At 34.8% G+C, this 24,719-nt stretch overlaps 1 long non-coding RNA gene across 1 annotated transcript in view; it reads right to left on the bottom strand.

Moving 5' to 3' along the window:
• LOC140600020 (uncharacterized) overlaps positions 1-23,980 on the bottom strand; it is a 41,465-nt gene extending 17,485 nt beyond the window's left edge. Inside the window, exons 1-4 of the long non-coding RNA XR_012003207.1 lie at positions 23,917-23,980; positions 20,684-20,729; positions 18,088-18,162; positions 17,188-17,230 (exon numbers count right to left, since the gene is read on the bottom strand). This is a non-coding gene — a long non-coding RNA (uncharacterized lncRNA). The remainder of the gene's footprint in view (positions 1-17,187; positions 17,231-18,087; positions 18,163-20,683; positions 20,730-23,916) is intronic.
• Positions 23,981-24,719: the final 739 nt, after the last annotated feature.

Raw genomic sequence — 24,719 nt, 5'->3', positions numbered from 1 at the left:
AGCACTAGAGACAGACATTTATTTTCTCAAGGCGAAACCAAAATGGCACAATTGCAAGAAATTGATATGTTGTGTTGATATTAACCATCTCTAGTGTGTGACCTGTTGATCAGAAACACCTGCAGATTTGCACTGAAAGAAAATAATGGCCCTTGCAATTCATTATGACTCTGGCTTTTCCTTACTTAACAAAATGAACTAAGAGCTAGTTTGCCTGCAAGTTTAATATGTTAGAATGTAAGATGAAAACTGTGATGGTTATAGTTTCGTTTATATAGTACTTTCAAATTTCTCAGTGTTTTAATACAGTATTAATTATATCAATAAAATTGTGGGGTTTTCAAGTGAAACAAGTAGAATTGCCAGAACTGATCACACATTTAATTAGAACATAAGGAGGTACACTATTGAGCAACACAATTTCCCTCTTCTCTTGTAACAATACGAAAAGTTGTACACTGAGGAAATCACAAATTAAAGTAATACCATTCTGAAGATTATTATTCAAGCATACTCTCAGTTTATTGTCTTATACAAATACAAAATTTGATAGTTAATAGGACTCTTACTGTAGATTTCTATAAAGAATATCATTACCAAAAAAAAGAAGAATATAATACATTACCGTAGCTATTCCAACAGATTTAAATTAGTAAAAATAAGTCTGGTCAATTTTTTGACACCTAGATCCTTAGAAATCAGAAAATTCACATGGCATTATCTTTCAAATTGCAGCAGATTTAATGACATCTGAATTATAATTGAAAACACCAAGACAGGGACTCCTGGGTGGCTCAGCTATTGAGCATCTGCCTTTGGCTCAGGGCCTGATCCTGAAGTCCCAGAGTCAAATCCTACATTGGGCTCCCTTGTGTGTAGTCTGCTTCTCCCTTTGCCTATGTCTCTGCCTCTCTCTCTGTGTGTGTCTCTCAAGAATAAATAAATAAACAAATAAAGTCTTGAAAAAGAAACAAAAAGAAAATGCCAAGACTGGGGCGCCTAAGTGGCTCAGCTGGTTGAGCATCTAACTCTCGGTTTACGCTCAGGTCATGATTGCAAAGTCCTAATATTGAGCCTCAAATCAGGCTCCCAGGCCCAGTGGGGAATCTGCTTAAGATTCTCTCTCTCTCTCTCTCCTCTTCATCTGCCCTTCCCCCATTCTCGCTCTAAAATAAATAAACAAATCTTAAAAAAAAAAAAACTAAACTAAGAGAATTTCATATTAGCCAAGCATAGACTGAACTTCAACACATTCCAGCAACAAAGTGTATTACAAATGATATTATTCTGATGTGGTTCTTGCCTCATCCAATTTGTTCATATTTGATATGACTTAGCTGCATAAATTGCAATTTGAAAGAAATAGAAGAAAGTTTAGGTTACTTTGTTGTGGTCTCTGGGAAGTTGTTTATTCTTTTGGACTTCAGGTGCATGGAATTGGGGCCAGCAGTTAGTTTGTGGCATGATCTAACCTTTCCTTCTTGCATTTTTTTTAGATGTATTTCCATGTGCTTTAATTTTCCTTCCTTTTATCCCTTTGTATATCAGCCCTAATATCATCTAATCTTCTCTCAGCCTATCATGTCACCATAAATTCTGTGACCACAGTTTCTAGAATGGTTTGAGGCTATTCAACTCTTTGTGTCACTTCACAATTTTCATTGAAAATACTTTTGACTCCTCCATCCTGCTTCCTATAGATACAGTTTTGTTTTGTTTTGTTCTGTTTTTCACTGTGGTAAAGTATTCCATCCTTTGTGTAGCTATGTCTTACCTTCCCAGACCCTGCTGCTGGTCACTTAGATTGTTTCCCATTCTGATTCTACTAGCAATGCTGTGCCATTGCTTCATGGATATGTACAACGGTTTTTCTCCGAAGTACATCTCAAGGAAGAGAGCTAACGAGTGGTAACATATGTACATACACAAATCCATTACAGATTGCTCTGCAGAATAGTTGAATCTACTTATATTTGGGAAACAGGAAGAGATTTAGTTTTCCATGCTGATATCTGACCTTAATTTTGATGGCAAAAGATTTGCATGTCATTGCTGTCTAATTTGATAATTTTCCTCAGTATTGATATTGCATAATCTTTACTTCTTAGATATTCATGCTTCTTTCTGTGAATGTAATTGATCTATTAGATCTTTTCTAGGCTAATTAGAGATTTTCCTGTCTTATTCTGTCTAAACTGAAAGAATTTCTTATAAATTTAAGATTTCTTATAGATATTGAATGTTTTTTAGTTGTATATTGTATCAGGATCATCTCCCAGCCTGTGAGCTGTCAGTTAATTTTGTCTATGCTATTTGTGTAACAGAAATCTTTCCTTGTGTTGTATTCAAAACCCACAAATTTTGCCTTTATGTCTTATTTTTTAATGTTTTGTTCAGGTCAAGGGTGTGTAAAGGCATGAATTTTCAGTGTACAGTTTGACAAATGTTTATGGATGTCTGTGTATAAACCTTTGTGATTGCCACTCAAATTAAGATATAAAATTTCTAGCATTCCAGAAACTCCTCTGTGTCTTTTCCCAGACAAAACCAACTCTTCATCTCTACCCCTACACCCAAACAGCAACCATTCTACAACCAGATGTTAGTTTTGTTTGTTCTTCAACTTTATGTAAATGGAATCATAAACTGTATACTCTTATTGTCTAGTTGTCTTCACTCATTGTCCTGACAATGAGATTTATCCCTGTTGTTGCAGGTAGCAGTGGTTCTAGTTTGCAGCTATGTGGTTCTACATTGAATAAATATATTGTATCTATACATTCTATTATGGCTGGGCATTTGATTGCTTTCAGTTTGGGACTATTATGATAAGCTGTTACATATTACACAAAGAATTTTACAAACATATTTTATACATATATGTATATATGAACTCCTCTCTCTTGAATGTATTTCTATAACACACCTGTAAGTATATATATAATTTTTGGGATTCAGGGTTGTGTATATATTTATTAGGAATAGTTATTGCAAATTTGGTTTCCCAAGTGATTGTCCCAATTTACACTCCAAATTGCTCGACAGTTATAATTGCACCACATCTTTGCCAAGATTTTGTATTGTTGGTCTGCTTAATTATAGACATACTCATGAGCATGTGGGAGAATTATATTTGTGCTTATTCTCTTTTTTCTCAATATTTAACTTCATTTCTCTGGCTTCTTGATCAATTGTTTAGAGGAGAACATGGCCTGGAGTACCACAGTACTAAAGTTATTGCATACAGACTACCAGTGTGGATGAAGCAATTTATTGTCCCACAACATTATTTGAGAATATTTTCTAATCACACGTAATAATCTTTATCAACTTTATTTTCAGTATCTGTGTATGTAAAATTGCTTCACTTTAATGTATTAGTTGTGAATTATATTACCAGATGTCCCACTGCTGAAACTTTGTTATATAACTAGAATAAAATGCAGTTTGTGATGTTATTAATGTGTTACTCCATTCTGTTTGCTTAGAATTCGGTTTACTTAGAATGTTTCTATGGGTATCCATATGTGATTTTGGTTTCCTGACCTACATTAATGTGCTGTATTTTGGAAGCATTCATATGAGGGCTGTATTTGCTTCATACAATAAATTGGAAATTTTTTCTGTTTCTCTCCCCTGGAATTGTCAAATAATATTGATGACATCTCATTCCAAGTAAGATAGAATTCTCTTGGCTTCTCTAGCTTGATGTTTTTTTTTTCAGGAAGTAACACTATGATAAGAAATCTCTATTTCTTCTGACATTTGGCTTGTGTTTTCAAAAAGGCAATGAGGTAAACTGGTGGAATGGACTCTGGTGCCCAAAGCCCATGGTCTGGAATCTTGGTTCTGTCCTTTACCAGCTGTGTGACCTTAGACAAATCCCTTGTCCTTCTGTGCCTCCATGTCTTTTTTGGAGAATAGGAATGATAAAAAGTTCTGATAGTGCCGACTTCATAAGGTTGTTGTGGAGATTAGAATGGTTAGGTATAGAAAACTCTTAGGACAGTGTGTGTGGCACAAAATAAAGAGCATTTAGTACTACTCTTTCAACATTCCTGGGGGAAGTTTGGGCAATTTACATGCTTGTAGAAAATGTATTTCATCAAATTTAAAACGCATGATATGGACAGAACCATTTCTTTTACATCTTCAATTTTTTGTATCTTTTATTGTTACCTCATTATTACTTCTTAGTCTTTATTGATGTATTCCTGTTTTCCTTTGATTGGTTTCGTTAACAGGTTAACAAGGTCTTATTTTTCTCCCTACCCTAAGAACCAGCACAAGATTTATTCATTATTTCTAATGATTTTCATTTTCTTATTTATTATGTCCTGTCTTTACTTTTATTTATTTATTTCTTTGGTTTCCTTTGGTTAATTTTATCCTAAGTTCTTATGTTGAGTGTTTAATCTTTTCCTTTCATTCTTCTTTATTATTTTATTACAGTTATTTTATTCCATTTATATGTCAAAGATTCAGATATGTAGTCTTTCCATTATTTTTGTTTTTCAAATATTTTGCAATTATAGTATGAATTTCTTCTTTTTCCAAATAATTCTTTATGAGAAGTTTTTATCTGTTGATTTGGTCTTTCTCCTCTTTCAATTTTCAGTTAATAAATATTGCCTTATTCTCCAGTTCTCTTATGAATAAATTAATTTTTATTGAATTTTTTTATCAGAAAGTGTTCAAAAGTCATCTTCTGCTCTGTAGCTTGTTTTACTTTTTCTAGTGATGACTTTTCATGAACAGAGCTCTTTAATCTAGGGAAATTTGTCAAGGAATTTACTTATTATCATTTTATAAGTATTATTTTTTTTTACTACTGAAAGTTGATACAGGTTCAGCCCGCATATTTTCTAAATTTTCATTTTGCTTTTTATATTTAATAACTTAATCTACTAAATCCATTTTTGTATATGATATAAAATCTAATTTCAGTTTTCCTCATTTCTAATCTGTTTTCACAACACTATTCAATTTTCCCTCTTCTACAATTCTACTTCTCATATCTGTTATGTCCATATGATTTGTCAGTTTGTCTCTTAAGTTGAATACCACATACAGTAGGGCAATTTCCTATAGCCATCTTTAGAAATACCTTGTCACATTTCATTCACATATTCTAGTGAAATCTTAACCTCATTTGAATTTTGTTTTGAATTGTATTCAATTGACAGATCAACTTGGGAAAAATCAACATTGTTTTAACGTAAGCTACAATACATTTTCCCATTTATTTTCTTGACTATATTATAAAAAACATTTACATTGTTTCCATACAGGATTCACAATCCCTTTGTTAGATGTAAACCGAGGCAATTTATGTATTAGTTTTAAAAGGCGTTTTATTTTACCAACTAAATCTCTGACATATAGGAATGCAATGAATATTTACACATTAACATCATATTCATCTATGTTAATGAAATCTCTTATTTCTTCTAAACATTTGAAAGTATAACTTTTGAGGGTTTTTTTTTTTAAGATTTTATTTATTTATTCATGAGACACACAGAGAGAGGCAGAGACATCGGCAGAGGGAGAAGCAGGCTCCCTGTAGGGAGCCCGATGGGGACTCGATCCCAGGACCTTGGGATCACCACCGGAGCCAGGTAGACGCTCAACCGCTGAGCCACCCAGGTATCCCTTGAGTTTTATATGTGAAAAATAGAACACCTGAGAATAATGACATTTCTGTTTTCTTCCTTTTTAATTTTCATATGTTTAATTTTATTTTCTTGTCTTACAGTAGTAATAGTAACGTATTATTCCTAAAACATTTTTTACATATATTTTAGCATGGTCTCAGTTTATGTCAAATGTCTTTTGTCAGATAAAGGAAGATTTACTTTCTATTTTAATAAGAATTTTTATTATGAGTGACACCTGGGTGGCTCAGTGGTTGAGAGTCGGCCTTCATCTCAGGGCATAATCCTGAAGTTCCAGAATCAAGCCCTGCATCGGGCTTCCTGCAGAGAACTTGCTTCTCCCACTGCCTATGTCTCTGCCTCTCTCTGTGTGTCTCTCATGAATAAATAAATAAATAAAATCTTTAAAAAAAAAAAAAGAATTTTTATCATGAGTCCATGTTGAATTTCATCAAAGGTTTTTCATACATGTATGGTCATATGTCTTTTTCCTTTCAATATGTTAGTGTGGGAGAAGACATTTCTGGATATTTATGCCTTCTTGGAATAAATTGAACTTGTCATAATATGTTCTTTTTCTATTATAGATATTATCCACTAATATTTTGCTTGGGAATTTTGCATCTTTATTGAGTTAGATAGGTCTAAAATTTTGTCTGATGTAGACATCTAGTTCTTATTGAATTCAATGTATGAATTAAGAGTTTTTTCTTTTTCTGTTCTTTTAGAATAGTTTGTATAACATTGCAGTGCTCTATTCTTTAAGAATTTATCATAATCAGCCTGTAAAGCTATCTGGCTCAAGTGTTACCCTTGGGGAAAAAAATTTTAACTACAGAATTAATTTAATGTATTCAGGATTTCTATTTATATTTAATAAATTATAGTAAATTACATTTTGGCCCATTTTACCCACCCAATCTTACTTTATTTGCCCAATATTTTTCTTGCTACAATTTTACAAATCATTTTACATTTTTTCTTAAAAAAACTAATTTTAGGTTGAGATCCCTTATGTCATCTTTGGTTTCTATTTTATTAATTTATACCATAATCTTTTTATATCCTTCCACCTTTAAATAATATTTTTCTGATATATAGACATGAAAATTAAATATATATGCTATATAATATATACACATTTAAGTTCTACTCTCAGAAAATTTTAATTATATAATATAGTATTATCAGCTATTCTCACTAGGTTATGCATTTAGTCCTCAAAACTTCTAAATCTTATACTGGAAAGTCAATTTGTTTTTTTTCTAACTTAGGTTGGCTGCTTAGCTCACCCATTTTTAATCTGTGTGTGACTTGTTTTTTTTTCACTGATTTTTTAAAAGATTTTTCTGTTTACCTTTTGTTTTCTAAAGTTTCACAACAAATTATGTAATCATAAATTTCTTAGTATTTATCCAGATCGGTAGATGTTTTGCTTTCTTAAAAATCTATGGGTTTGTTTCTTTAATTTATAAAATTCTTAGATATTATCTCTTCAAGTTGTTCCTTTGCTCCACTTTTTTCTGTCCTTTTTCTGGAAGTCCATTTAAAATAGATTAAATTTTCTCATTCTTTCCTCTTTATATTTTAACCTTTCTCATATTTTTTCATTTCTCTGTCTCCCTGGGATGGATTCTAGTTAGTTACTTCAAACAGTACCTTCCAGTACATTTATTCTGTGTAATATTTAATCTGTATCCTTTGAATTATGTCAACACTTTCTATATCTAAAAGTTTTATTTGCTTCTCTTTCAAGTCAGCCAATTTTTTTCTAATGGTTTTTGCTTATTTTCCTGCTATCATTCATTTCTTTAAACATTTCATCCACAGCTATGTTATTTTTTTCTGTTTCAAGGCTACTTACTCCAGAAGAACCTATCTGAATTCTCTTGTTCTGATGGTTCAATGATTTCTGGAGTCACCATGTTTTCTGTCAGTGGTCAGAAGATGATTTACAGCTGACTCAGAGCATCCAGTCTTGCAAATGAATAGTCAATTGCCAGACTATAACTTCTCTTCCTATTGATTTCTGTAAGACTTTTGTATCTGTAGAGTCAGTTAATGTTATCAGAATATGTTTAGACACTTTCAGTTTTTCATCTTTCCTGCCAGAAATTTGATCAGTTCTTTCAATCTATAGATTCAAGTCTATCCTTACCTCAGAGATCTTTTCTTATTTTTTTAAGCAGTACATATCCTTTATCTGTTCTTTTCTTTCCTTTTAAAATTATTCACATGTTAGATTCCTGGAACTATCCATCAAATCTTTCATCTTTTCTCTCATGGTTATTATCTCCTTGTCTTTACTCTGAATTTTTAGATAATTTATGCCCTTTAATCTCAAAGGCTCTTAATTCAGGTTTTAACAGTGACAATATGTTCCTTCAACTAATCTACCAAACAGATTTATTTGAGTGTCAGTAGTTTCTAACTCCAAAAACATTCTTCTGTGTGCTACATTTATATCTCCTTAAAAGGTGGGTTAGGGAGCCCCCTAAATTCTTAATCTGCCTATAAAATCAGTTCTATTATACCAAATGTTCTATTTGTCTTCACTGATAATCATTTTTTCAGCTATTGGATCCCCTTAAATGAGATGAATTATTCTTTACCCAGTCGTCATAAGTGGTGAAAAGCAAAACGGCAGTAATTTAGAAAACAGTAATTTAGAAAACAATGGTACATTCCTGCCAATGTACATGGAAGAACCTCTCTTCTCAGAATCTTGAACTCTTCTTGGCCTCAAGGACAGAAATGATTGATTCCTCCCTCAGCACTTTCTGACCCTCAGGGTGATTGGAAAAGTGTATACCTCCCTGATGGTATAAGCTTCTCAGTCTGCCACTTTCCGAAGCTTTAGCCAGAACTTCAGGCAAACTGAACAAAGTTCTGCACAGTCTGCCTGCATGGACCCCAAGAGAGCCCAAGGTTAATGGCCTGCAGGCCTATCACTGTTGTATTTTTGCCTTCTTTTCAACTACTTTGTTCCTCATTTAGCTTTTATGGGAAAGAGAGGAGTATTTTGAGAGCTGAATGGTATTTTTTTCCCAGAAGTAGTTGTTATTGTTATTATTGTTTCTCTATCAAAGATTTCCCATGGCCCCCAAGATTAGGATTATTTTAATGTCTCTGTCCTCTGCATACTGCTTCTCTGAGCTCATGCAAGGGTTATTACAATTGCTACCATTTAGTAGTGGTGGCCCTTATGGTTTCCTTTAAATTAAATCATTTTAGTTTTCCAAATCTCTTAGGAGATTTCTATTTATTTCCTGTAGCAAACAGAATAGAATTAGAACCACACTCCTCAGGTCTTCTGAAAAAAAAAAAACACATATAAGAAAGAGAGAAATACTTTTCCCTTGCTACAAACATTATCTTGGATCTAAACTAGCAGTTGTTTGTTCTGAGAGGCTTTGTCCTCTGTCTCTGAACTCTAAGCATTCTGGAATACCTCTCCCTGCCAATAAAAGTTTTCCCATTACTGTTACATTGTGACTGAATTCCTCATCCATATCCAATATCAATAGATCAGAAAAATACCCAAAGTACATTAACTCTATCTAGTTGGGGGAAAGGTGAAATATTCTATGACAATAAAAGCAAGTTAATAGCATGTGGCTTTTTTCGGATAAGGGAATGCAAACTAAGAGTCTTCAACAATACAGCAATAGTTATAATTCTAGTTCCTAGTATTTATGCGGAGAGTCTAGAATATTCTGCTCCTATTCTATTCCATCTTTGCAAAGAAAGGAATCCTGAGGCGCTCCCTAGGCTTTTCCCTCTAGTCCATTGGAAGTGTACACACTCTTCAGCTATCTCACCCTGGAGTCTTTACAATATTTGGTATATGGCCATGCCTTGCTACCCCAGCTTATTATATTCCCATATAACTTCTTGCCACGCTTTGATCTGAGTTTAACCTCAGTCTGTGAACATTCACCAGTATTGTTTCCAAAAGTTCAATTACTTGGACTAGGTAGTTTCTTTAGAGACATAGAGCTGGGAAAATTCTGGGTGCTTTCACTCTTGCTTCAAAAGCTAATTCTCATTCCACAGAATGAAATATTTATCCCTTAGGGGAGCTAGGGAAGCTAAAGAGCATGTTTCAATCATCTGCCTATTATCACTTCTGAATGCTTCCACTGCTTATTCCATTAGATAATTCAGTGACTCAAAGCCAGATGTTTTCATCCCCAAGTGAAAAGTCCTACATTTGGTCTAAAATTACAAATATACTGCAGTACAGAAAATGACATTCTGAAATTGGCCAAAGGGTTTTATTTAACATCAGAACACTTAGAGCATTTCTGAAGTAGCACCAAAAATTTATCGTTTATAAATACATTCTCTGTATCAGTATGTATTTCATGATATATCAATACTTATTGTCTGGCAAGTAAGATTTTGTTTTCATACGTGTCTGGTTTTACCTAAGTTATGGCTTAAAAATAGATTGCTATGATTATTCTATTTTGGTGCTGAGGAAGACAAATCACAGTTCCCTCTTATTTCCCTACGTGTTCCATTACTAGAACCCCATCTTTGTTTTCTCTACAATGTTGGTTAATTCTACTTAGTTTTAAAAAAAATACAGTAACTGGTCTCTTTTTAAAATTTAGACAGGCTTTCCTAACATTTTTTCTTACCATTTGAATACTTGAATGATTATTCTCTAAAAATTTTGAGATATATTTCACGAGCCTCTCTCTTTCTCTAAATACAGATAGATGATAGATAGATAGATAATAGATATATAGATAGATGATAGTCTCCAGGTTGTTCCAGACACCACTAATCTATGGAATTCAAGAGTTTAAGATCTTCCTGTAGTTCTGTGATTCCTTGTTGATAAATAAGTACTATGCCAGGAAAAAAAAAAAAAAGAACACTTTTGTTGATGGGTGATGAAAATGTGTTAGCAGAGAATGCTGAAGCAGCAAGACAGAATATCATACTGACAGGAATTCATAGCCAAAACACCAGGAACCAACCTGAGGCCAGATGAATGGCTTCAAAAGCTCTGTAGATGCAGAGTGAATACATTTTTACCTCCAGGATGGAATCGCATCCTTTGAAATGACTCTGCCACGAGGTGTTGCTAAAACTTTCTCAATGAGAAGGAAAGGTACTTCAGCAGTCTGCGCCTACAGATTCCAGTAAGGTGTCCCAACCAATATCACACCTACCCTGAATCTGTCCCCAACAGATATGGAATTTGTGGTGATTCGCTCAGCCTATGCATGCATAAGCTCTATGGCAACCTTAATTATGGCTGCTTCTTTTTTTGCCTTTCCACATCCGCATTCTGATCATCTATTGTTGTGTAACAAACTTTCTCAAATCATAGTGACTAGACAACAACAATAAGGTTATTGTTTTTCATGATTTTGTTTGTTGACTGGGCTCGGCTGAGCAATTATTTGGCTGGTTCTAGTTGATGTCATTAAGACAGTAGCAGTTGCATAGTGGTTAGGATAGTGAAAAACTCTTTCTCTCTCTCTCTCTCTCTCTCTCTCTCTCTCTCTCTCTCTCTCTCTCCCCCTTGAGTCTTAGGGCTTATCCTCTCCATGTGATCTCTCCAGTAAAGTACAATAACCAGACTTCTTACATGGTAGTTAAAGGCTCCCAAAATTAATGAAAGTTTTCTTAAAACCTAGACTTGGAATTGGCCCAGCATCACTTCCGTAACATTTTATTCATTAACATAAGTCAAATTCATTGTAGTGGAAAGTACTACACACACACACACACACACACACACACACACACATTTCATATGTATACTATCTGTTCTATACTTCTCTAGAAAACCCTGACTAATAATATAATGATGCACATTTTGCATCCCAGGCACCCTTTTAGCTTTAATATACTTTCCTATTATTAAAGTCTTTTTAATTGATTTCTCTTAGCTAGTTTCATTTCAATATATCTTGGGAAAGATAAAAGCAGTTCTTGACAGCCAGGACCCAATCTGGCACTCATAGCTAGGCTGTGGCGTTCTCCTATGGAACATAATTTCAGAGAATGTCAATATAAGAGAGGGCCAATCTGTGATTCCATGAATCAAAACAAAGTCAAGACCATAATCATGTCTGTATACAGACAAGAACATTAACATTGTCCAAATCACCAAAATGTCTGCACGTCCCCCTATCCTGGCTAATAGGAATGACATAATTTTTTTAAAGACTTTTTTAATTTATTCATAGAGACACAGAGAGAGAGGGAGAGACACAGGCAGAGGGAGAAGCAGGCTCCATGCAGAGAGCCTGACACGGGACTCTATCCAGGGTCTCCAAGATCACGCCCTGGGCTGCAGGCGGCGCTAAACCGCTGCACCACTAGGGCTGCCCAGGAATGACATAATTTTAAACTTGGTTTTAGTCTTCTCCCCTGCTGATAAAATGTATTAAGACAGAATTACCTCCACCCTCTGATAGCATCTAATCCAGAACAGAGTCTGCTTCCTCAGCCCTCTTCAAAATTGATAAACCAAACCCAAATCTTATTTTAAAAAGTTGTTTCTAAAATTCTCTGAGATGACTCACAGTTGTTTTTTTATTTTTCTTTTTTTTAATTCGGACAGAGAGAGGCAGAGGGAGAAGCAGGCCCCATGCAAAGAGCCCAACCTAGGACTCAATCCCAGGTCTCCAGGATCACACACCCCGAGCTGCATGCGGCACTAAACCGCTGTGCCACTGGGGCTGCCTGACTCACACTTCTTGATGGTACTGATTTACCCATCCTGAAGTGAGAAAGAAACCCAAGTTGCTCACCTACAGTTATATTTCTGATAGTCTTTGACTAAAGAGCATCAGCAGTCTTATTATATGTGTCATCAGTGAACTTAAATGATTTCTGGGTCAAATCAAGGTGGCATGCAATACTTAAACAACAGAAGCATAAAATGTGAAGTTTTGAAAGACCAGTAATTGTTTTGTATTCTAAGTAATTCTCAGTGTTACACTGACTGATTTTAATGTTTATTTTGGTATCTTATGGTTACAAACCAATATTGAATATCAAAAGCACTCGGCAAATTGCTGTCTGGAAGTTATTAAATTAATCCCAAGTAGCTATATTGTTTCCTTTTCCTGAAGAAAGCTGTAGGCTTGTAATCATTATAATTCTAGGTCCTGTGAGTATTCTGTAGCAATCAAATACTTATTAACTGCCACTGTTAATGCAGCCATCAAAAAATGTGGAATGTATAAGTTTCAATTCAATTTAGGAAATAATGGAATGACACAGTTAAAAATTCAAATGACAAACAAAAGAGAGAGAAAGAAGAAAAGGAAAAGGCCAAACATATTGAGGCACAAAAAGAAAACAGAAAAAAGAACAAACATAACCCAAATGTATTTTTTTAAGTAAGTTTCTCCTACTAGCTAGAAGGAGTAATAGAGACTTACTAATACTCCCATTGAAACCATCAAAAACAGGATGAGATATATAAAACAAAAACCTTCAAGACATTGGACTATGGCAACAAATGACAGTGATTCCTGAGAAGCAAAAATGATGTAAACCCCGCAATTGCTCTTATTGTCTTGAAAAAGCTCCTACTCCACTACCACAGGGACAGAACACAGGAAGGGAATGTGAGTTGTGAGATAGAGCTAATAGTCCAAACAGCTAGATATCATCAAGCAGAATCATGGAAAAGAGAAGGCTGCACAGAAAAAGGACTCTGAAATCTGCAGATGATCCCTCTTGAGTATTCAACATAGTTCTGAACAGTGCATGTGTATGAAGAATGTATTGCAGAGCTGAGGAAAGAACCACCCAAAAGGATTGGAGGGACCAGTACATGATACTCTCACATGTGATATAGGCCACCAAATAGAAAAACATCCTATTTTATGTGGCATTGGGTAGAATATTCAGAAGGTCCTCTAATCTACTAACCAAAAAACCCACAAAGGCACATGGGTTGGGACAGGAAACTATCTTCCTGCAATTTTAGTTATCTTCTCAAAAATCAGCCTTTGTTTTTATTAATTTTCTCTATTGTTTTCCTGTTTTCTATTTCATTGATTTCTTCTCTGACCTGTATTATTTCCTTTCTTTTACTTGCTTTGGATTAATTTATTCTTCTTTTTCTAATATTCCTAAGTGGAAGCTGAGGTCATTGATTTGAGACCCCCTTTTTTTTCTCATTTAAGACTTTAGTGCTATCAATTTCCCTTAAGTATTGCATTATCTACATCACACAAATTTTAACAAGTTGTGTTTTCGTTCTTATTCACTTCAAAATACTTTTTAATTTCTCTTTTGAATTCTTTGTCCCATGGGTTATTTCTCTGGTCTCAGTTTCTTCACATTCATGAACTTATCAGTATATAGACTTGAGAAAAAAAAACTCTACAGATCTTTTTAAATGCAGCTGTCTCTTCTCTAGTACTCTCCCCTGTCAACTCAAACCATGTTGACTTCCATGGACTCCCAGTACTCTTTTCTCAGTTGAAGGAGGCCAGCAGGTTCTATCTAGGTTTTTATTTCCCTGTATTGCAGCCATGAAACTTTCTTTAGCCAAGAAGTTGGGACAATTTCAAGTTCACCTTGTTTGTTTCTTATTTCTTATTTTCTGGTGTCCAATATCTTAAAAACAACTTTCATATATGTTTCATATATTTTTTGTTATTTAAGAGGTTAAGTCTAGTTTCTTTTATTGCATTTCCACTAGAAGCAGAAGTCCCAGAATTGAAGATTTAAGTTTGCAAAGTACTTATCCCAAATAGAAGTAGACTCCAAGTTTAATATAGTATACCTTGATTCTTCCCAAGGATATAATTATTGGTAAAAGAAGATGGATGATTACTAAGAATTGTAAGAGCTGATATTACCTTAATATTTTTAATTTCGCTCACAATAACAGGAAGAAGAAATGCCTTCTCCCATTAAAGGCATCTGAGTCTGCCCCGAATTTCTTTTCTCAGCTGCTATGGTATATTAATTTTCCATCAGCTGCTTCAAAGAAAGAGCATTTCACCAAATGTAGTGACTTGGTAGGTATCATTCAGGTGGACACCTTTTTTTTCCCCCTTTTGCATTAAGAACAATGCAGAGAATCCCCCTGGGAATAATTTGGGGAAAACAATGAATAGTGCTCAAATGTGTTTCCCTTTTACTGCTGCTTTTATGTACTTTATATTATAGTTGGGTTGATGTTCATAGAAGTTTTAATAAATGTAAAGCCAGTAAACTTATAAACCATGTCCCAAACTCTATGACTGTAATTGTTCTTTATTTTACTCTGCTCTAAGGAATGCTGACACACGCTCATTTGTCAAAGAAATTTTCCACTCTATTTAATTAACTTACATGTTTATTTAGGAAATATTTGTTGAACAACTACTATGTCAAAACACTGTGTGAGACACTAAGGTTATAATATCTGAAACAAAAATAGTATTTTTACTAGTAAAGTATATAACCTAGTGAAGAAATGGACAATACCAGTAAACAAATAAGTATTTAAACACAAGTTGTATTAGGTGAGGTGAGGGAAATTAACAAGGGACTATGCTGCAGAATAAAAAAAAAAAATCAATTCCTATCATATATAAAAGTCCTATCTAAGAAAGTTATAAAATGATCCACAGAATGAAAACAATCAATCACAGGAATAGCACAAAAGATAGTGTATATAGAGCTATGTTGCTATGTTTGTGCTGAAATATTACGAAAGGAAAGATGAACTTATTGTGTTTGAAAATATGATATAAAGCCACTGTGGTTGAAGTGTATCAACAGAGAGAGTGAAACCAGATGAGGCTGAAAGAGAGGAGAAGCCACACCATATAGGGTCCTACACGCAATATTCGTTAAAGAGTTTAAAGCATAAGGATGGTAGAATCATCCTTATGTTTCTGAAAGACCACTCTACCTTCCATATATATAATAGATCAGAGGAAGGCAAGAGTGGAAAATAAGATATAAACTAGGAGACTAATGCAGGAGTTCAAATAAGAATGACACGAGATACAGTAAGGTGGTGGAGATGCAGTGAGTACGTGACTACATGTTTGAACAGAGAGTTTGCGTATGGATAGGCATGGAAGTCAGGGACAAGTTTCTAGCTTAAGCAACTAAGCTAACAATGTCCATTGCTAAGATGGGAAAAGACAAAGTGAGAAAAAGATTTGGAGGTGAAATCAATTCCGTTTGGAGCACATTAAGTCTGGAATGTTTAGGAGTTATCAAAATAGAGATGATAGGTAGCTACCTGAATAAATAATTTATGGGAGGAATCTGAAATGGAAATATTATTTTGGTAGTTGTTAAAATTTAGATTATATTTGTAGGCATGGAACTGGATAAACTCACCTAAGGAGAAAATGTACTCAGGAGAACCTAGGACTAACATCAAGTGTGATGGTTAATATTATGTGTCAACTTGACTGGATCACAGAATGCCCAGATATCTGGTTAAACATTATTTCTGGGCATGTCTGTGATAATCCTTTCAGAAAAGATTAGTATTTGCATTGGCAGACTGAGTAAAGTGCATTTCCCTTCCCAGTGAGGGTGGACATCATCCAATCCACTAAGACCTGAAGAGAAGATAAAGAAGGAAAGAAGTTTTCTCTCTCTTCTCCTCCTCCTCCTTCCTTCTCCTTCTTTTCTTTTCTCTTCTCTTTTATTTTCTTCTTCTTCTTCTTCTTCTTCTTCTTCTTCTTCTTCTTCTTCTTCTTCTCATCTTCATCTTCTTCTTTTCTTTCTCTCTCTCTCTCTCCCCATGACTATTGAACTGGAGCATTACCTTTCCCCAGTCCTCAACACTTCTGGTTCCCAGGCCTTCAGAGTCAGACTAGAATCTACACCACTAGCTCTCTGGCTCTCAGGCCTTCAAATTATGCCACTGGTCTTCCTGAATTTCCAGCTTTCAGATGAAAGATTATTGGGCTTCTCAGCCTTTCCAGTCAATTGATCCAAGACCTTTTAGATAGGTAGGTAGGTAGGTAGGTAGATGATAGATAGATAGATAGATAGATAGATAGATAGATAGATAGATATAGAGGGATAGATTCTGTTTCTCTGGAGAACCTTGACTAACATGCATCAAGGAACTCCAACACCTAGATTTCACATAGAGGAAGAGGAGAGGAAGGGAGAGGACAGCGTGATATCATAAAAGCCAAAGGAGAAAAGTATTTTGAGAAAGGTAACGTGAGTGGGTTGTGAAAGACATATGTCAATTAGTTTTTAAAACTCAATAGCATTCTTGTGAAGAACAGTTTTTGTGAAGCATTAGAAGTGATAGCCAGATTTAAAAGGTTAAAAAGAGGTAAGACGTGAAGAAGTAGAGACACATGTGTGATAAATAACTCATAAAAATGATTTGGAAAGAAATCAGTGAAGTGCAGTGATACATAGAGGGAAATATGGAGTCAAGCGATTTGTATATATATATATACACAAATATATGTTTCTTCACTTTCTGCACTAAAATAGACCCTGAATATTTGTCATGGTACCAATTTGAAGCATATATAAATAAATTATGGAAAGAAATCAAAGTTACCTCGCATCATCAAGGGAGAAAAGCTGCATAGTCATTCCCAGTCCTGAAAAACATGTGGAAATCCATTCTATCAATATTTGTGCAAACCAACCTATTGCTAAAATTCATTAGTATCAACACAACTTTATGAAACAACTGTCTAAACAAAAATAATCCAGGGGTGAGTGGCTCAGCGGTTTAGCGCCTGCCTTCAGCCCAGGGCGTGATCCTGGAGTCCTGGGATCAGGCTCCCTGCATGGAGCCTGCTTCTCCTTCTGCCTCTCTCTCTCTCTCTCTCTCTCTCTCTGTGTGTGTGTGTGTCTCATGAATAAATAAATAAAATCTTTAAAAAATAAAATAAAAACAATCCTTTTTCTACTTAACAAGAAGAAATGGTTTTTGATGCAGATTCCTATAAAATTGTGGTAAGTCATGTTACATGTTACTATGAAAGTTCTCTTTCTCTATGTAAAACTAAGAATTACCATTAAAAAAAAAAGCACTAAGCACAACCGAACAAAGATAGAGGGTTTGACGTCAGATTTAACTTCCAGGTGTGATTTTCCTGTAATTTTACTGCAAAAAAAGCTGAGCTCACAGGATATTTTTAGCAAATAAGAGAATTCTTCAGTTCTTCTCCTGATATTTGGTGATATATGGATGGGTGAAAAGTAGATTAATAAGCATAGGTGAAGGAATGAGGAGAGCATCTAGTAGCAATGGAATAGTCATGAAACTAATCTTATTATTTACTATAAGAACATACAAAGTTTAAGTGAAAGGATTATCTACTTTAACAGTTTCCACCCAAGTAAGGATTTTCAAGCATATTCCATTTGTTCTTACCAAACACAATTAGGTTGACATTATTATAATTTTACAGATAAAGAAACTAAGGTTTATGAAAGTTAAACATCTTACCTAAGTATACACCCAACTGGTAAGTGTCAGATCCAAGGTGTAAATCCAGCTTATCCAACTCCAGCGCCAATGCTTCTAAAGACATAGCAGAATGATAAGCAGTAGAGGGAAATAGGACCATGGGCTGGGAACCCAGCTGCTTCTGTTTGACACCTAACTCAACCCCATATATATATATCTTTTTTTATTGAAGTTCAATTTGCCAGCATATAGTATAACACCCAGTGCTCATCCGTCAAGTGCCCTCCTCAGTGCCCATCACCTAGTTATTCCATCGCCCCGCCCTCTTCCCCTTCCACTACCCTTTGCTCATTTCCCAGGGTTAGGAGTCTCTCATGTTTTGTCACCCTCTCTAATTTTTCCCACTCATTTTCCCTCCTTTCACTATTTCTTATATTCCCCGTATGAGTGAAACCATACGATGATTGCCCTTCTCTGACTTCAATGACTTCAGTCAGCATAGTACTCCCCAGTTCCATCCACGTGGAAGCAAATGGTGGGTATTCGTCCATTCTGATGGCTGAGTAATAGCCACAGTTTGGCTATTGTGGACATTGCTGCTATAAACATTGGGATGCAGGTGTCCTGATGTTTCACTGCATCTGTATCTTTGGGGTAAATACCCAGAGTGCAAATGCTGGGTGTAGGCTCTATTTTTAACTCTTTGAGGAACCTCCACACTGTTACTAACTCTATTTACTTGGGCAAGTTGTTTCTTCTACTCTATCTCAGTTTTCTCATTTATAAAAGGGAGATAATATCTACTTCATAGGATTGTTATGAGACTTAAATGAATTTAAACAGGACTTGGACTGTGGATTTTAATAAATGATAGGCATTAGTATAGGAACAGTTTTCTCTTTGGTAAAATTACCCTCTTAGGAACCGTTTTCTCTTTGGTAAAATTACCCTCTTAATGGAGTTCCTAGTGACTTCAGTGAGCAAAGATGCTTCCCAGTCAAATCACTGTAAAGTATTTTTGATCTTATATCAGAAGACAGACAACTAGAATTTTAATTTCAAAATAGAGACAATATTGTCTTTGTCTCACTATTACGTATTTGCTTGTTATTCAAGCTTTTCCCACCCCAGTATCCCCAATAAGTCTTTGTCTGAGAAGTAGAACAACTAAATCTATCAGCACCAAAGCTGGGAAGGCTTCCAGGATCATTTGGAGAGTACTCCACAGAACGTAGGGAAGTGTGATCTGTCACAATATGGTAAGCTTGCACTAAGTCTGCATTCTAAAAACTCACTGGGAAAAGCAAAAGCAAACAAGATGGAGCAGCTGGGTCAGAAGGGCTTCTCCATTCAGTGTTTAGTAATGATTTTGCCTGCATTAATTGCCTCTTTCTTTTATGAACAGGAGAATTCAGTCAAGTAGATGTGGTAGAAATGAGTTGCTCTAAGATAATAGAAAAGGACTCCTCTCTTTTACATAATTGCAGCTCCTTGTTCTTCTGTTTGTTAGATGCAATAAATGCTATTCTATGACAAGGACCAGTCCTTGCATCCCATCGAAATCTTTCCCGGAAACCTGGAGCATAGAATTCTGATATCCTCTCATATTGTAGCAGAAAAGCAGTAGTACAAGGCACATTACCGAAATAACATGGTACAGGAGAGGTAGGGCTGATTTATTTTGTTATAGAACCTTTTCCACTGAATTTGCTGGAAAAGCAGAGTAAGGGCTACTTAAGACTCAGCTTTCAGGTATTATGCATTCTGCTTGTCCCTGTGACAGAGAAGCAGACAACTGAAGGACAGCAAACAGAAAAAGAGTAACAATTCTGCGAGTTAAATGAAAAGGCATGTATGTGTACATATCTGTGTTTTTCCAGAATGGTTATGCAATAGGTAATATTTATGTCAAAGCACGGTTTTATAGAAGTCATTTTAGAGTTCCTTTGGTTACTTCTTAGTTTTATTATACATTTAGAAGCTTGGAAACAGAGGGAAATCTAGGGCTCCTCTCTATGGATTTAAATACTTAGAAAATTCAGCTGAAAGCAGAAGAGAAGAGACAAAACTCCAACATATGAAAAGTTTTACAAAAGTGTTGTTTTCCAATATAAATATAAACTACCTCATCACTGCCTGCTTATCTGTGTGCATGTCTTTCTGCATTCACACATGGTCACACACACACACATAAAATTTAAGGGCAAGCAATTTGAATTGAAATAATAGGTATGTCTCAATTATCTGGATGCTACAAGAAAAAGTAAAAATATTCTGACCACAATAAGTTTTCTATCTCAATCATGTGTAGACTATTTTAGAACATTTAGGACATTTTTCTTTAAAAGAAAATCTTCGGCAGCTATTGGGATGGAGAACAAAGAAGATCCCAGTTATTTCTTTCACAGATGGACTCCTAATACACATTACTATTAAAATTATGTCACAGCAATGTTTGCAGATAATTGGGATTTAAATTCAAATACAAAAAAAAAAAGCCCATTCAGAACCAAAAAGAGTTGTACTTTGAAAGTCAAGATGAGACAACCTTCCAAGTAACTTAAGCAATACTTTAGCCACAAAATAATTTAAGTTATTGCACTTTCACTTCCAAATGTAAAAACTTAAATATCACCTTGAATTTTTCCTTGTGCCATGAAGTCTCTGTCTTAAGGACTTGGCTGAAAGAGAGAAATAATTGCATTTTTAGCACTTATGTGATGGGATCAATTCAACAATGTTAATGAAACTGAGTATTTACAATCATTGTCCCAACAAATGACAATGTAGGCTAAATAACAAAAATATAACAAGATAAAATTTTTATAAAGATGGTTTTAAATATTTGACAAACTTCTTAAATAATCAAGTAAAACTCAACAGAAATAAACTTTTGTCTTCTAATTTTTGTCATGATGGAAACTTTCCATAACGTATATTATTGAATTGTACTACTCAGAGAGTAGCGGGAGGTAGATCACCAGCCTTTGGTCTAGATTATCGATGGCTACATCTCTTTTCTTCCTCAAAGAGGAGCTAGGTAAACTTAAGCTGCAAATACAAATTTATGGAGTTCCCCCTATTGGCAGAACAGTGGCATTTATGATAACATCTGATTTCCAGAGCTCTTACTGGGTATCATACCTCCAAAGGGTTAAAATGGCAAATGATGCCACATTCTAGCACCTGAGAGCTTACCCTAGAGTCTGACATTAAAAGTAGAATTTGAGGGCAGCCTGGGTGGCTCAGCGGTTTAACGCCCCCTTTAGCCCAGGGTGTGATCCTGGAGACCCGGGATCAAGTCCCACATCAGGCTCCCTGCTTCTCCCTCTGCCTGTGTCTCTGCTTCTCTCTCTCTCGAATAAATAAAATCTTTTTTTAAAAAAAAGTAGAATTTGAGTCAAGACTGGTCAATGTTTTCAATCACATTTCAATCAATTAAAAACATTCTCTCTAAACTTAATCATTCTTGACAATGTTGAAGACTTAAAAACTTTCAATGAAGTATTTTCCAAAAATAAATGAAATATGAGAGAATTTGCTTAGTAATATTTATTGCTCATTATCTTTAATCAGTTAGGTTTGCAAAAGGGGAGGAGAATTTCAAGTGGCTTTTAACCTTGAGTCCCAAACATTTTGATTCCTGCCTTTTTAAGTCAGCCAATAACACAGAGAAAACAAGAACAGTGAAAATTGTTATGTGTAGAGTACCAATAGCTGCAGTCAGGACATTTTCAAAGAATAATGTACAAAATTCTAAGAGTTAAAGGGAGCTATATGCATTTAATTAAAATCACCTGTATAAGTGTGTGGGAGAGAATAATTAGTTTGAGGAACTATTAGCAATGTCATTCAAGTGCCTAAAATAATCAATGCATGTTTGCAAAATTTACAGAAATAATTTGTGAATTTATTTATCTAACAAATGTTTATTGAGAACCTACTTATGCCAGAAAATTCCCTATCTTCATGGAATTAATATTTAATGGTAGAAAGCAATAAACACAAAAGTAGCATATAATCAGTTCATCCTTTAAAACATGGGTTTGAACTGCACAGATCCACTTATACACATTTATTTTATTTCCATTTATTTTTCAATAAATAAAGTACTACAAATATATTTTCTCTTCCTTGAGATTTTCTTAATATTTTTTCTCTATTTTAAGAATATAATAGTTTATTGTAACAATGTATAATACATAAGGCATACAAAATATGTGTTAATCAACTGTTTATGTTATCAGGAAGGTTTCTAACCAAATAGTAGGCTATTAGTAGTTAATTTTGGGGGGAATCAAAGCTATATGTGAATTTTCAACTGTTGAGTATCAGCACCCCTAACCTCATCATTGTTCAAGGGTCCACTGTAATTAGCTGGATAAGTGGCAAATGCTAAATAAAGGTCAGTGTTATGAAGTAAAATAAAGTGTGTCTATTAGTCAACTATTACTACAAAATTGTGACATTCAGCAGTAAGTGTTTATTGCACACATGTCAACTATGCTGATCTCAAATGAGGTTGGAGGACTCTAGGATGGTCAAGGTCAATCCCGACCAAGGTGATTGGGGCAACTCAGCTCTAATTCATGTTTCTCAACTTCCAGCAGGCCACTCTGAGCACTCAGGGCCTAGTGAGAAGTATGGGAGAACATATGGAGATAGCCAAGGCTTCCCAAGACTTAGACTTGAAACTGGCACACTGGCAATTCTAATTCATTGTACTGGCCACAGAAAGTCATATTACTGAAGCCAAGCTCAAAAAAACAGTGTATGTCATCCTACCCAGTGGGAGAAAAAAAAACAGAGACTTAATAGTAAGGGGTATGGACACAAGGAGGAGTAAAAAACAGGGTCAATGATACACCAACCACAGTGTATAGGCTACTCGAAGAGATCAAGAAAGGACTAATCTATTTGACCCAATTGATCAGACACCTTAAAGAGGCAAAAGGATGGGCAGCCCCGGTGGCCCAGTGGTTTAGCGCCACCATCCGCCTAAGGTGTGATCCTGGAGACCCGAGCTCACATTGGGCTCCCTGCCTGGAGCCTGCTTCTCCCTCTGCCTGTGTCTCTGCCTCTCTCTCTCTCTCTCTCATTAATAAATAAATAAAATATTTTTTTAAAAGTGAGACAAAGGGGTGAGCCATTGGGATGCATGGGATAAATAGTTCAAGTGCAAAGGCCATGAGGCAATGTGGAAGAAATGAGGGGAAAGAAAGAGGAGATGAGGTTACAGAGGTGGTGGCAGAAGGTGAATTGAGGCACAGATCTTATACAGTCTTGTAAGCCTTTGAAAACATGTTTATTTTTTTCTAAGTAAGATGAAAAGCCATTTGAAGATTACGAGATAAGGTAAAACAAACTTTATATTTAAGGGAATTACAACTGACAAATGCTGGGCACGCTAATAATTGCCATGAAAACTGAAAAATTGAGAGTCATAGAGAAATATGTACCTACAGATAATAAGAGGGATGGTTAAATTCTACATATGGAATCAACATATAAAACTATATACAATAGTCTCCTATTACCCACAGGGCTTATGTTCTAAGATCCCCAGTGGATTCCTGAAACCACAGATAGTACTGAATCTTATATATATTTTTTCTATACATACATACCCATGATAAAGCTTATTTTATAAATTAGGCCTAGTACAAGATTAACAACAATTATAGTAAAATAGAACAATTATATTAATATACTCTAATCAAAGTTGATCTCTCTCAAAATATCTTACTGTACTATGCTTACTCTATTTCCTTTTCTTGTGATAATAGGAGATGATAAAATGCCCATGTGATGAGATGAATTGAAAGGTATGATGTAGGCGTTGTGAGGTAGCATTAGGTTACTATTCACCTTCTCACAATATCTCAGAAGGAGGATCATCTGCTTCCAGACCTCAGTTGACCATAGGTGACTGAAACCATAGGAAAAGAAACTTCAGATAAGAGAAGATTGCTCTATATAATACCTTAAAGGAAATCTAATGGCTATTCCAAGTAAGGTGATTTACAACTTCCTTATGCTTAATTTAGAATATAGCCCAAATAAGCAGAGATTTCAGATTTCAGTATGAGCTATGGTCTTGGATTTATTACGTAGAGTCTCATTGAGCAGAGATATTCTTTACTTTATGTAGTACGTGTATGTCTGAAAAGTCTTCTGGGGCTTTGAATTTTAAACTGAAGTAATTTCCCAACGGCTATAATTTAAAATATGCAATCCCATGCAAAACTAAATTGAGATCCCCTAAAATAAAATACTTAACATAAATAATAAAGTAGCAGGTATAAAAAGTTAACATACACTGATTTTTATTACATAGGTATATATAGTTAACTAAATAGAAGATATAATGGAAAAAACGCCATTTGCAGCAACAAAAATAATAATATAATATAAGATACCGGGAGTACATTTTAGCAAGAAATATCCACACCTCAATGAGGAAGTTTTTAAAACAGTCTTAATGACACAAAAGTAAAAGTAAACTTAAAATGAAAAAATAGACCATGTACTTAGGATGAATCAACATCATAAAAAAGATCTGTTTTCCCTAAGGTAATTTAGAAATTTAATACAATACCACTTGAAAAAATCGTTCATTTTTTCTTTTCCACAACTGGACAAGTTAACTATAAATTTCACTTGAAAAAAGA

The sequence above is a fragment of the Vulpes vulpes genome, chromosome 1 (genome assembly GCF_048418805.1).
Source record: "Vulpes vulpes isolate BD-2025 chromosome 1, VulVul3, whole genome shotgun sequence".
Taxonomy (NCBI): Eukaryota; Metazoa; Chordata; class Mammalia; order Carnivora; family Canidae; genus Vulpes; species Vulpes vulpes.
This window is presented reverse-complemented; position numbering and strand designations above follow the sequence as displayed.